Genomic DNA, 15,369 nt, shown 5'->3' on the forward strand with positions numbered 1-15,369 from the left:
CATGAACTCAAATTATCAAGAATGACATAATACCACCTCCAAAATATGGTAGAAAGAATTGCACTCCGGATTACCATATGAAGAAAGCTTGAGCTCCTTAGGAAAGAATCTCGATGAAAACTTCGAGAAGAAATATAAATCCTTGTGAATCGTCATGTAGAACCTCCATGAAGAACTCCGGTAAACAAAAGGAATGAAAAGAAAAAGAAATTGAAAACACAAGGTGAATCCTTGCAATGATTTAGATGGATCTCCGTGATAATTAGAGCTTGGAACTCCGGGAAAAAGAGAAGATGAAACAAATGAAACCGAGAATTTTAAGGGCCTCCGGAATAAAGAATTAATCACTTGGATAAACAAGAATAAGAATTATGTTATGCTTATCCTTCACCAATTAAATTGACGACAATCAACGGATTTGGCATACTACTTATTCTCGTAGAAAGGATTAAAAGAGATATAGCGTAAACTTGAGAAGGTCTTCAACGAACCACCGGTAGGATTGGAACAACAAATGAATTGATATGATGAACAAGGAAGAGAGATCTTGAAAGAACCACCGTAAGAATTGAAAATGATCGAAGTAGGGGTGCATCACCGGTAAGAATTAGCAAATGAACGAAGATGCTTGAGACAAACTAGATACATGAGAACAAAGAGATCAAGAACTGATTAGAGGATATTCGATAGATGCACCGGCAAGATAGGAGAATGATAACTGATGGCTGAGAATGAATAAACCTGAATTGATGGACTCCGGATGACAAACTAAGAAGACTCTTGAATATCTCATGATGGGTGAAAAAGATTCTCACAATTGAAAACAATTATGAGAGGATGGCAACAAGCTAGCACCATGAATCTTGAAGAGAATAGAGCAAGATTAAAGAGAAACTCTTCTTCGGTCTTCAAATGATGAGAATGACAACGAGAAACACCACCAAGAATTATTGAGGCACACCGGAAGAATCAAAAGCGAAGAGGTTGAGCCAACTATGAAAAGAATTTGAAAGATCTTGGAGAAAAGCATTTGACTAATGATAACTCATTCTTACGTCAAACTTGGAGAAGAATTTAGGATAGCTCTGGGAAAATAGAAGAGTCAGGTAAGATCCTGGGAAAAGACCTGTGGGTTAGGGCCCACTCAAAAGAACACCGTTGAAAAGATTTAAAAGAGATGTTGCATCGGTTGAATTAAATGACTTGAATGAGATACCAATCTCAAAAGAGCTTGAACGAATGCAGAGTGGAAACACGAATCTTCGAGATATCTTGAGCACTCCGGAATAACAAATAGCGAGAAGTAGAATGATAATGAGGTGCACCGGTATGAGAAGACATTGAAACGAGGAAAGGATATGATCAACACCGAAAGCTTGAATTAAATCCACCGGAGAAGAAAAGAACGAGGAATGACGAACTTGAAGCTCCATTAGAATCTTCATGAGAATCACCGGATAAGAACATTGACGGAAAAGAATGGAGAAACTTCCCATCAATAAAATGGATACTTGAAGAAGAAATCTTAGACCTTGAAGAAAAACAAAAGGGAGGGAGGGTGGGAAAAACAAAGGCAACTTGGAGACGGATGAAACAACACCGTTGAGAAGAAGTGATAAATGATCTTGCAAATGTTGACGTGAACGGATCCACTTGAGGAGAGACACACCGGTTAAAAAAAGGATTGACAAGACAGACTCGATGATCAAGAAGGATTAGTATTCACATAGGAATATGAGAACACCATTTGGAAAAGGTATGGAATCAACATTTGACTTCGAAGCAACTCGAATACCACAACTCAAAACAAAACAAAGGATTGGCTTGCAAAATAAGCCAGAACAAACATATGATAGAGATTTCGTCCGAAGTTTTCGTGGTGGGGCCTACACGGGCTCGATCGTACAGCACCATCATGTACAAGGCAGTGCACATGACATACGAAGCGTCCCCGAGTCGGCATAGCCAAGGACTCTTTAAGACACAACGAGACCACTGTAAAACCAACCGTGAATAGGCGGACCACTAGACGTCGAACCCCAATTTGATATCATACATCCGTCAGAAAGATATCCTAAGAGCTACTTGAATTCCCACCTATGAAACTCCCGAAATTTTCCGGTTATGCAATCAGGTGTTGGGGATACAGGGGAAGCATAATATCTCACCCAAAACTAACAAATCCTACATCCAGCTGTATCCATCCTTCAACACATAACCAAGAAACCTTCGGAAATCGTCTACCTCAACCTTCGAAAAGCATCCGTTATACGAGTCATGGCAATACTCCCGTACTCACCTCAGTACTGGGTTATCGGGGTTATCTCACCAACAACTGCATAAAAGAGATTTTCGATGTCGGCGTACTAAACTCAGGTATTCCAGAATTGCAACGATAAAATTATGATGACAACACCTCAGAGCTCAACTCCCCGGGACACTTCCACTAATCCACTGACAGGAGGCACCAAGACAATGTTCTCATCATAAAACCATCGGAACGATTCCAAGATACCCGCGTGATCCTAAAAAAAATTTAGTGAAATTTGAGAAGAGAAGAGTCAAAACTCTACGTCAGGATGCCTTACCAGAGCGATGAAGAGACTGGGGAGTAAAAAGAATTCCTAACTCTCCGATATATATAATCCTAAATGACTCAAAACATTTTTCTAGACACAACTCGACCGCTAAAAACGATCAAGCAATGGGGCTCCTAAGGTCGGGGAAGGCTCTGTTACCAACTTGTAACGCCCTCGATTCCCACGTGTCGAAGCACGACTTAGAGGCATAACCGCATTGAAAGCAATGTCGCAAGTGAGGTAATCTTCACACAACCTGTAACACCCGGATAATCATGCTACAGTAATCCCACGCTAATCATGCCACGTCACCTCGGTTACTGTTGCTAATCTATCGTTAGGTCAAAACCGGACCAAAATTCAAATTCAAAGTTTGGTAAATAATAACAGTTTTCAAAAATTAAAACAAAAATGTTCGGTGATTGCCGAATAATGCATAGGTAATTATGGTAGAGAAACCACACTTTCATAAAAGTGTAAAATACTCTAGAATGTTTTAAACAGTAGCAAAACCAATTAGTTGAGAGCCTATTACGTTAAATAAAATATTAAACTCTTTTATTTAGTTGCCCAAACTTATGTGGTAAGTAGCCTATTTATTAACACTAAAGTAGGGACTACTTTTATAGTTTATAAAACTAAAGTAAAGAGGAACTTAAGATTAAAACAGAATAGAAAATAAAGGAAATGGAAAATACAAAAAAAAAACAGAAAACAAAACCAAAAAAAAAAAAGAGAAAGCAACCCCCGGCCCAACTGGGCCACGGCCCAGCAGGCCATCGGGCCCCCAGGCCGGCCCAGTCGTCCCCAGCATAACCCCCTCCCCACTTCCCCAAACCCTAGCCACTACCGCACACAGCCCCCACTCCCCCTCTCGGTCCACTCCCCTCCCCTCGATTCCCCACGCCTCTCCCCCCTCTCCCCCGATGGGATCTGGATCGGGGCAGTTGCCCCGGCCCCGTCGAACGCCGCCTCGCCGGCCCCTGCCCTCGTCCTCCCGCCCTGTCCCCGCTCCCTCGATAGCTCCCCTGTCGCGCCGACCGCGCCCTCGACGCCCTACGCCGCCTGGAACGCCGCTTCGCCGCCCGCCTCCTCATCTCCTCCCCGCCACCCGACGTGCTCGACGCCGGCGCTGCCTCGCCACGCGCCGTTGTCGGACCCCGCCGGAACGCCTCCTCGACTCCACCGCTCCCCGCCGTCGCGTTCGCCCTGCATCGGGCCTCCCCTGCAACGCGGGTGAGGGACCCCACCGACGATCCCCATCTCAATCCTTTCGCCGTAGTCGCCGTTCGCGTCCTCCCGTTGCTGCGTCCGGTGCCCTGCTCCGTGCACGACCAGGCTGCGCCCGCGCCGGCCTCCGCCCCGCGCCTGCCGTGCTGCCCTGGCTCCGCTCGCCCGCGCAACCCTCCCTCTGCCTTGCCGTTGCTGCTACGGCCGGCGCCCGACGGCGCGCCGCGCCACGCGCGCCCCGCGAGTCGTGGTTGCCCCTGTGCCACAACCTCCCCGCGCTCCGGCGGTGGCCACGGCCACCGACGCCAGGCCACGCGCCCGCCCCTTCGCCCGTTGCCCCGCGGCGCCCTATCGGGCTGGCGCTCGTCGCCCGTACCGCCCGGCGCCCAGCGCCCGTTAGGCCATTCGGGCCACTGACAAACGGGGCCCACGCCCCCGGAACAAAAAAAAGAAGATTAAAAATAAATAATAATAATAATAATAATAATAATTAATTAAGGAATTAATTAAGTTAATTAATTATAATTAGATTAACCTAATCACTAATTAACCTAATTAATAGTTAGTTAATTAAAACAGTGTATGACAGGTGGGTCCCACTGGACCCACACGTCAGTTTGACCAGTCAACACCTCTGTTGACTGCTGACGTCATGATGACATCAGCATATACTATTCTGGATAATGTTAGGGTTAAATAATTAAATAAATTCTAAAAATGATTAAATTTTTAAAAATTAATATAAAATAAACCGTAGCTCAGATGGGAAAACTTTGTACATGAAAGTTGCTCAGAACGACGAGACGATTCTGGATACGCAGTCCATTCGTCCACCACACACCCCTAACCTATCGGACCCGCAACTTTCCCCCTCCGGCTCCTCTGCCCGAAAACACGAAACACCGGGAATACTTTCCCGGATGGTTCCCCCTTGACCAGTACCACCTTATACCACGTTAGGGCACGCCTAGCTTCGCTTCTTGACATGTCATGCCTCGATATGCATCTGTTTACTTGGTATTCATTGTTTCTTCCCCCTCTTCTCTCCGGTAGACTACGAGACCGACGCTGCTGCTGCCCAGTTCGACTACGGAGTTGACGACCCCTCTCTCTTGCCAGAGCAACCAGGCAAGCCCCCCCTTTGATCACCAGATATCGCCTATTCTCCTCTATACTGCTTGCATTAGAGTAGTGTAGCATGTTACTGCTTTCGTTAATCCTATTCTGATGCATAGCCTGACATTGTTGCTACATCTGTTGATACCTTACCTGCAATCCTAAATGCTTAGTATAGGATGCTAGTTATCATTGTTGGCCCTACCTTCGTGTCAGTCTGCCTTGCTATAATATTGGGCCGTGATCACTCGGGAGGTGATCACGGGTATATACTATACATACATACATACTATACAGATGGTGACTAAAGTCGGGTCAGCTCGAAGAGTACCCGCGAGTGATTCACGGATTGGGGGCTGAAAGGACCTTTGTCCCGACGGCCCTCTGTGTGGATCTTTGTGGCGGAGCGACAGGGCAGGTTGAGACCGCCTAGGAGAGAGGTGGGCCTGGCCCTGTTCGGCGTTCGCGGACACTTAACACGCTTAACGAGATCTTGGTATTTGATCTGAGTCTGGCTACGAGCCTATACGCACTAACCATCTACGTGGGAGTAGTTATGGGTATCCCGACGTCGTGGTATCAGCCGAAGCACTTCAGACGTCAGCGACGGAGCGGCGCGCGCCGGATTGGAACGTAAGCCTGCTCTTGTATTAAGGGGGCTAGTTCTGCTTCCGGCCGCCCACGCAACGTGCAGGTGTGCTATGGGCGATGGGCCCAGACCCCTGTGCGCTTAGGTTTAGACCGGCGTGTTGACCTCTCTGTTTTGCCTAGGTGGGGCTGCGACGTGTTGATCTTCCGAGGCCGGGCATGACCCAGGAAAGTGTGTCCGGCCAAATGGGATCGAGCGTGTTGGGCTATGTGGTGCACCCCTGCAGGGAAGTTAATCTATTCGAATAGCCGTGATCTTCGGTAACAGGACGACTTGGAGTTGTACCTTGACCTTATGACAACTAGAACCGGATACTTAATAAAACACACCCTTCCAAGTGCCAGATACAACCGGTGGTCGCTCTACCTCAGGGATATGAGGAGGGGATCGCCGGGTAGGATTATGCTATGAGATGTTACTTGGAGATGCTACTTGGAGGACTTCAATCTACTCTCTTATACTTGATGCAAGACGAAGGTGACCAGAAGCGTAGTCTTCGACAGGATTAGTTATCCCCCTCTTATTCTGGCATTCTGCAGTTCAGTCCACTGATATGGCCTCCTTACACATATACCCATGCATATGTAGTGTAGTTCCTTGCTTGCGAGTACTTTGGATGAGTACTCACGGTTGCTTTCTTCCCCCTTTTTTTCCCCTTTCCTTCTTCCTGGTTGTCGCAACCAGATGCTGGAGCCCAGGAGCCAGACGCCACCGTCGACGACGACCCCTACTACACCGGAGGTGCCTACTACTACGTGCTGCCCGCTGACGACGACCTGGAGTAGTTAGGAGGATCCCAGGCAGGAGGCCTGCGCCTCTTTCGATCTGTATCCCAGTTTGTGCTAGCCTTCCTAAGGCAAACTTGTTTAACTTATGTCTGTACTCAGATATTGTTGCTTCCGCTGACTCGTCTATGATCGAGCACTTGTATTCGAGCCCTCGAGGCCCCTGGCTTGTATTATGATGCTTGTATGACTTATTTTATTTGTAGAGTTGTGTTGTGATATCTTCCCGTGGGATTCTGAACTCTCTTCTATTCGGGTTAAACGATTTTGCTAATAACAAAACTAACTTTAGGTTCTCGCAAGTACTTTCTCCCGGAGAGCCCCTCACTTCAGATGATCGTCTGCTAATCAGAAGAATTCGGAGATACTCTTTGATATTCTCTCGAGACTTTGTGCCCATCACTTTTGCTATTCCTGGCCACCGATAAATCCGTATGGATAACTACTTACACTTGCCATTCATACGATCATCCCCAAGTGATCTTGTTATTACAAGATACCCCGAAGTTTTCTCTATTGATCCGAGAATATTTTGTGCGTACTGCCTAGCAGTTCCTTACTACATGAATACCCCCTCAAATAAATACTCGCACTTGTCGAGTATCCGCTCATCCCCTGTTGTTCATGTGCTACACAAAATTCTTCAAAATACTATTCGATCTTCCGAGAATCCTCTGGAGCCTTTGGCTCTTGAAATTCTTGCTTGCTTGCATTATGGTTAATCCCATAAGTCTCGTAATCATATTGACATTCCTTGTCATTATCATTTTGAGTCTGTTGACTCAATATGTTTGCGAATACCCGCAATCATTATTGATCCTTATAAATTACCTTTCCGGCTGAGCTGCCATTCTTTTAACTGGAATTGGTTCTCGACCAATCCAAGTGTCGTTGATTGTACCCTAAGGCTATTCAACTTATCCATCCCTAATCAGAGCATTGCTTCTGACCCCTTGATTTGGGAATCGTAATTCATTTGCATTTGACAATTGAGTTAGTCAGTTGTTTCTATAATTTGCTTCCTCTAGTTGAATACCGATGCTCACGTTAGATCCCTTGTGGACCACCAGATCCTATGTTGGATTTTATCTGACAATGCCCTTCATATTCGATAAACTTGTGAGCCCTTTTCTCGGATACATAATGCCTTTGGTAAATTGTATCGTCTGCTTCCTCAACCATGCTCTGCCTTCAAGCTTGAGTTAATTACTTCTAAAAGATTCTGGTATAGGATTCTAAGATGCCCCGATGGGTTGAACCTATGCCTTCTCTAAACCGTGTGAACCCGAAAGTTTTCACGAGTCATACTCTTCTGGTGCTTCACCAGATAAAATTTCAACACTGCAACTTCATCGAACGTGAGAAGTGAATGAAAGGTTATGCATTGGAGAAGTGGGAGTCGACCTTGAACTTGTGTTCATGCCCATGTACACGATGTAGATCTTATCATTAAAGCTTCTTTTAAATAAATTTTTCCTTTGGTATAAGTTCATCTTATATCTAGGATCTGGCCTTTTGCAACCGTGGTTCCGACCATGATTGTTCTTCTTTGATCTCATTTCTCGGACAAGTTAAAACAATTGTCTCCTATGGATCAATACACCAGTCCAACCCTTACTTTGATCTTGTGTCGAGTATTACCCCCCTGGTATCTCGAGATTATCATGGAACTGCATAACTTCTTATGAGTTCTTCATCAAGTGCTACCTTCCCACTGATTCCAATTTTTCGCGGGCTCTGAGTTATTGAACACTCAAGGACACCGATAACTGAACCGAGTCCGCTCTACGGTTCAACAACTCTTCAGTAAGCTTCTATAAGTACGAGTTTGTACCCGACCACGCCATTCCTAGCCTGTTTGGCTATATCTTTGTCGTGATGATTTTAACTATGCTACCCGGTCCTTCTTCTCGGAGCACAATTTTCGACGATGAACTAACCTTACGTCGATCCTCATCGTCATATCATTTCGCCTTGAACGACAAGCTTGGTTTCGAGTTTGTGTCGTACCCTTGGTTCCAATAACCTTTCACTTCATCATTACTTAGACTTGATGTCGTCGCTGATCGATTACATCTTCATGAACTCTCGCGACAAATGTGTCGTGATCCTCATCAACCTTATGAGTTCTTCCTGGATATCAATTGAATTCATGATGAGAAATACCATCCTTGCCCCCGATGAATTGTATTATCATCGGCCACTTTATTGCCTTCCCTCCAACACAAACTTATTCGTGTTTTGAGTTATACCTTGAGGTCCTTGCTATACAGCATTTGTTCTTCTTTACCTTGGAATGTTACCACCTTTTATGTCAAGAATGTCGTGGTAATTTTACCACCTCTTAAGAATTCTTGATATAGTAATATCTCTCGCCTTTTGCGTTCATTTCTTGGTCTCCGTATTGTTTCTAACCGGAATACCGACTAATGGTCTGTGTTGTGCAAATTCTAAACTTCTAGCAACCCTATTGCTTGAAGTTATTGGTCTACAGTTTCATTCTAAGTCTATGGGTTATTGAATCATCATTCAAACATTGATCATGCTACCTAGTCCAGATTCCTGGTTGCACCCTTCTATCATTGTTCAGTTGTGTATGTTTCCCTCGAGCATACATCATTATGACATTTGATCCGACAAATGATATTTCCTTGTTCACATAATTGTGGAAATCAATCCTTTGGAAATCGCGATGATTTGTTGCTGAGCCTATCAGCCACCTCCTCATCCTCTCCTTGGTTTACTGATGAACTCTTGTTTCGGAACTCGCTTCCATAGTTCATTTCCCGAGAATCTTACAATGTCATCTCGTCAAATTGTGCCGCACCTTTTCTTCTCAGGCATCCTAAGTCTGAGGTATCGTGACACCAATCAGATCTGAATCTCGGTCAGATATGATGGTTGGAACTTATTTCCAAGAGTTATAATGTTGGTCTTTATATATGACCCGGTAAGGTTATGTCAGGCCTAGCACACCTGGCCGGAGGACCTATTGTTATAGTTCACTTTTAGCAATGTTATCCACTCTACCATGAGGAAACTGTAAGACTTATTCTACAAGTTATTCCTAATGGATCCTTTTTGTTTCCAAATTCTGATTTTCACCTGTTGACCATGTCAGCGCTATCTCGAAGCATGTCCATGGTACTCCGATTTTCAATAAGAGCATTGAAAGCGCAGTGCTAAGTTTTCTTTAACCATTATCCAAACACCGCTGTATGGGTACAGTCATGAAATTTCTCTCCCCTTACTTAAAGGGTTTTCTACGTGATATCCTGCCACGGATATCATGCTCTGTTTGTCCTTGGGAAGGATATACCCCTGAAATATGTGTTTAAACACATTTTCCTTTCCATTCTTCTGTTAAACCTGATAATCATATTTTCCTTTCCATTGTTCTGTTTAACCTTCTTGAGGTTTATATGATCTAAGCAGTAATACGTCACTGCTTTTATAAGCACCTCAGCGTACGACTCTGTCAGTAAGACCCTATTGCTTTTGTTGATAGCATTCCGGTAACCACCGATGGATGAGAACTTTGCCTATTGGTCCGCCTCGTTCAACGAGCAGGAAAATGGTTCTCTTCGTCCCTCGCCCTTGGTACCGATGTTGTTGCCGACGTAACTGATAGGCTGATCCTCTGACATGCCTTGCTATCATGACCATGCAAGATGTCAACGCCCATCCCTATTTTAACCCACCTGGTGGGCCCAAAACCCACAGTTCCACATGATCGAAACATGACTCTCCTGTACACCCTGTTGCCAAAGTTAATCCTCGCGCGTGGCCTCGTATGTAATTCACGAGCCACCTTCCGATGAGATCGTCAATACTGGTATTAGACACAACACTTATTTCCATTACTCTGAACCCCTTCACGCCCTGTTTCAGGCATCGAATGATTGCCTGCCCGATCGAAACTTCTCATGGTACCTTCCTACTTTACTCTCGATAATTTCTTAAGTATCTATTCGAGAGTTACTTTCCACCACATTCCCTGAGTTATCTCCCAGATAGCTGACCTTTAAGGTCCGTTCTTCAGAAGTTACCCCTTATCATTATCGTAAGTACGATGGAGTTCCTGAAGAAAGGACGACAACCTCATCATGATGCATTGATGCATAGGAATGAAGATATCAACGAAAGGGATTAACTTCTTCGAGAAGATTCGTTAGAATTTCATAACCAACCCTTTCCCCCTTACTCTACCTCCTAAATCTCGGGACGAGATTTCTTGTAGTGGAGGAGATTTGTAACACCCGGATAGTCATGCTACAGTAATCCCACGCTAATCATGCCACGTCACCTCGGTTACTGTTGCTAATCTATCGTTAGGTCAAAACCGGACCAAAATTCAAATTCAAAGTTTGGTAAATAATAACAGTTTTCAAAAATTAAAACAAAAATGTTCGGTGATTGCCGAATAATGCATAGGTAATTATGGTAGAGAAACCACACTTTCATAAAAGTGTAAAATACTCTAGAATGTTTTAAACAGTAGCAAAACCAATTAGTTGAGAGCCTATTACGTTAAATAAAATATTAAACTCTTTTATTTAGTTGCCCAAACTTATGTGGTAAGTAGCCTATTTATTAACACTAAAGTAGGGACTACTTTTATAGTTTATAAAACTAAAGTAAAGAGGAACTTAAGATTAAAACAGAATAGAAAATAAAGGAAATGGAAAATACAAAAAAAACAGAAAACAAAACCAAAAAAAAGAGAAAGCAACCCCCGGCCCAACTGGGCCACGGCCCAGCAGGCCATCGGGCCCCCAGGCCGGCCCAGTCGTCCCCAGCATAACCCCCTCCCCACTTCCCAAACCCTAGCCACTACCGCACACAGCCCCCACTCCCCCTCTCGGTCCACTCCCCTCCCCTCGATTCCCCACGCCTCTCCCCCCTCTCCCCCGATGGGATCTGGATCGGGGCAGTTGCCCCGGCCCCGTCGAACGCCGCCTCGCCGGCCCCTGCCCTCGTCCTCCCGCCCTGTCCCCGCTCCCTCGATAGCTCCCCTGTCGCGCCGACCGCGCCCTCGACGCCCTACGCCGCCTGGAACGCCGCTTCGCCGCCCGCCTCCTCATCTCCTCCCCGCCACCCGACGTGCTCGACGCCGGCGCTGCCTCGCCACGCGCCGTTGTCGGACCCCGCCGGAACGCCTCCTCGACTCCACCGCTCCCCGCCGTCGCGTTCGCCCTGCATCGGGCCTCCCCTGCAACGCGGGTGAGGGACCCTACCGACGATCCCCCTCTCAATCCTTTCGCCGTAGTCGCCGTTCGCGTCCTCCCGTTGCTGCGTCCGGTGCCCTGCTCCGTGCACGACCAGGCTGCGCCCGCGCCGGCCTCCGCCCCGCGCCTGCCGTGCTGCCCTGGCTCCGCTCGCCCGCGCAACCCTCCCTCCGCCTTGCCGTTGCTGCTACGGCCGGCGCCCGACGGCGCGCCGCGCCACGCGCGCCCCGCGAGTCGTGGTTGCCCCTGTGCCACAACCTCCCCGCGCCACGGCCACCGACGCCAGGCCACGCGCCCGCCCCTTCGCCCGTTGCCCCGCGGCGCCCTATCGGGCTGGCGCTCGTCGCCCGTACCGCCCGGCGCCCAGCGCCCGTTAGGCCATTCGGGCCACTGACAAACGGGGCCCACGCCCCCGGAACAAAAAAAAAAGAAGATTAAAAATAAATAATAATAATAATAATAATAATAAATTAAGGAATTAATTAAGTTAATTAATTATAATTAGATTAACCTAATCACTAATTAACCTTATTAATAGTTAGTTAATTAAAACAGTGTATGACAGGTGGGTCCCACTGGACCCACACGTCAGTTTGACCAGTCAACACCTCTGTTGACTGCTGACGTCATGATGACATCAGCATATACTATTCTGGATAATGTTAGGGTTAAATAATTAAATAAATTCTAAAAATGATTAAATTTTTAAAAATTAATATAAAATAAACCGTAGCTCAGATGGGAAAACTTTGTACATGAAAGTTGCTCAGAACGACGAGACGATTCTGGATACGCAGTCCGTTCGTCCACCACACACCCCTAACCTATCGGACCCGCAACTTTCCCCCTCCGGCTCCTCTGCCCGAAAACACGAAACACCGGGAATACTTTCCCGGATGGTTCCCCCTTGACCAGTACCACCTTATACCACGTTAGGGCACGCCTAGCTTCGCTTCTTGACATGTCATGCCTCGATATGCATCTGTTTACTTGGTATTCATTGTTTCTTCCCCCTCTTCTCTCCGGTAGACTACGAGACCGACGCTGCTGCTGCCCAGTTCGACTACGGAGTTGACGACCCCTCTCTCTTGCCAGAGCAACCAGGCAAGCCCCCCCTTTGATCACCAGATATCGCCTATTCTCCTCTATACTGCTTGCATTAGAGTAGTGTAGCATGTTACTGCTTTCGTTAATCCTATTCTGATGCATAGCCTGACATTGTTGCTACATCTGTTGATACCTTACCTGCAATCCTAAATGCTTAGTATAGGATGCTAGTTATCATTGTTGGCCCTACCTTCGTGTCAGTCTGCCTTGCTATAATATTGGGCCGTGATCACTCGGGAGGTGATCACGGGTATATACTATACATACATACATACTATACAGATGGTGACTAAAGTCGGGTCAGCTCGAAGAGTACCCGCGAGTGATTCACGGATTGGGGGCTGAAAGGACCTTTGTCCCGACGGCCCTCTGTGTGGATCTTTGTGGCGGAGCGACAGGGCAGGTTGAGACCGCCTAGGAGAGAGGTGGGCCTGGCCCTGTTCGGCGTTCGCGGACACTTAACACGCTTAACGAGATCTTGGTATTTGATCTGAGTCTGGCTACGAGCCTATACGCACTAACCATCTACGTGGGAGTAGTTATGGGTATCCCGACGTCGTGGTATCAGCCGAAGCACTTCAGACGTCAGCGACGGAGCGGCGCGCGCCGGATTGGAACGTAAGCCTGCTCTTGTATTAAGGGGGCTAGTTCTGCTTCCGGCCGCCCACGCAACGTGCAGGTGTGCTATGGGCGATGGGCCCAGACCCCTGTGCGCTTAGGTTTAGACCGGCGTGTTGACCTCTCTGTTTTGCCTAGGTGGGGCTGCGACGTGTTGATCTTCCGAGGCCGGGCATGACCCAGGAAAGTGTGTCCAGCCAAATGGGATCGAGCGTGTTGGGCTATGTGGTGCACCCCTGCAGGGAAGTTAATCTATTCGAATAGCCGTGATCTTCGGTAACAGGACGACTTGGAGTTGTACCTTGACCTTATGACAACTAGAACCGGATACTTAATAAAACACACCCTTCCAAGTGCCAGATACAACCGGTGGTCGCTCTACCTCAGGGATATGAGGAGGGGATCGCCGGGTAGGATTATGCTATGAGATGTTACTTGGAGATGCTACTTGGAGGACTTCAATCTACTCTCTTATACTTGATGCAAGACGAAGGTGACCAGAAGCGTAGTCTTCGACAGGATTAGTTATCCCCCTCTTATTCTGGCATTCTGCAGTTCAGTCCACTGATATGGCCTCCTTACACATATACCCATGCATATGTAGTGTAGTTCCTTGCTTGCGAGTACTTTGGATGAGTACTCACGGTTGCTTTCTTCCCCCTTTTTTTCCCCTTTCCTTCTTCCTGGTTGTCGCAACCAGATGCTGGAGCCCAGGAGCCAGACGCCACCGTCGACGACGACCCCTACTACACCGGAGGTGCCTACTACTACGTGCTGCCCGCTGACGACGACCTGGAGTAGTTAGGAGGATCCCAGGCAGGAGGCCTGCGCCTCTTTCGATCTGTATCCCAGTTTGTGCTAGCCTTCCTAAGGCAAACTTGTTTAACTTATGTCTGTACTCAGATATTGTTGCTTCCGCTGACTCGTCTATGATCGAGCACTTGTATTCGAGCCCTCGAGGCCCCTGGCTTGTATTATGATGCTTGTATGACTTATTTTATTTGTAGAGTTGTGTTGTGATATCTTCCCGTGAGTCCCTGATCTTGATCGTACACATTTGCGTGCATGATTAGTGTACGATTGAATCGGGGGCGTCACACAACCCATGTAATACATATGGGAAAGAGATACATAGTTGGCTTACAATCGCCACTTCACACAATTACATGAATAAAGCATTACATCATCCAGATACAATCAAGGTCCGACTACGGAACCAAAATAAAAGAAGAACCCCAAATGCGACAAAGGTCCCCGATCGACCCCAACTGGGGCTCCACTACTGATCAACTAGAACGAAACAACACAAAGGGCAAGATCTTCAACGAGCTCCTCCTTGAGCTCGGATCCGTCACCTGCTCGGTAACATAGCCACCTGCAAACTGGTTTTGGAAGTATCTGTGAGCCACGGGGACTCAGCAATCTCGCACCCGCGAGATCAAGACTATTTAAGCTTATAGGAAGGATGGAGTAATGAGGTGGAGCTGCAGCAAGCGACTAGCATATATGGTGGCTAACATACGCAAATGAGAGCGAGAAGAGAAGGCAAAGCACGGTCGATAAAAGTATGATCAAGAAGTGATCCTATAGCAACCTACGTCAAGCATAACTCCAACACCGTGTTCACTTCCCGGACTCCGCCGGAAAGAGACCATCACGGTTACACACGCAGTTGATGTGTTTTAATTAAGGTCAACTTCGGGTTTTCTACAACCGGACGTTAACAAATTCCCATCTGCCCATAACCGCGGGCACGGCTTTCGAAAGTTCAAATCCCTGCAGGGGTGTCCCAACTTAGCCCATGACAAGCTCTCACGGTCAACGAAGGAATAGACCTCCACCCGGGACACTCCGACCAGACTCGGTATCCCGGTACAACAAGACATTTCAACAGGGTAAAACTAAACCAGCAACACCGCCCGAATGTGCCGACAAATCCCGATAGGAGCTGCACATATCTCTTTCTCAGGGCACACTCAGATAGGTCAAGCTACGAGTAAAACCAACCCTCAAGTTTCCCCGAGGTGGCCCCGCAGGCTGCCCAGTTCGGACCAACA

Source organism: Triticum aestivum, chromosome 7A (assembly GCF_018294505.1).
Source record: "Triticum aestivum cultivar Chinese Spring chromosome 7A, IWGSC CS RefSeq v2.1, whole genome shotgun sequence".
Lineage (NCBI taxonomy): Eukaryota > Viridiplantae > Streptophyta > Magnoliopsida > Poales > Poaceae > Triticum > Triticum aestivum.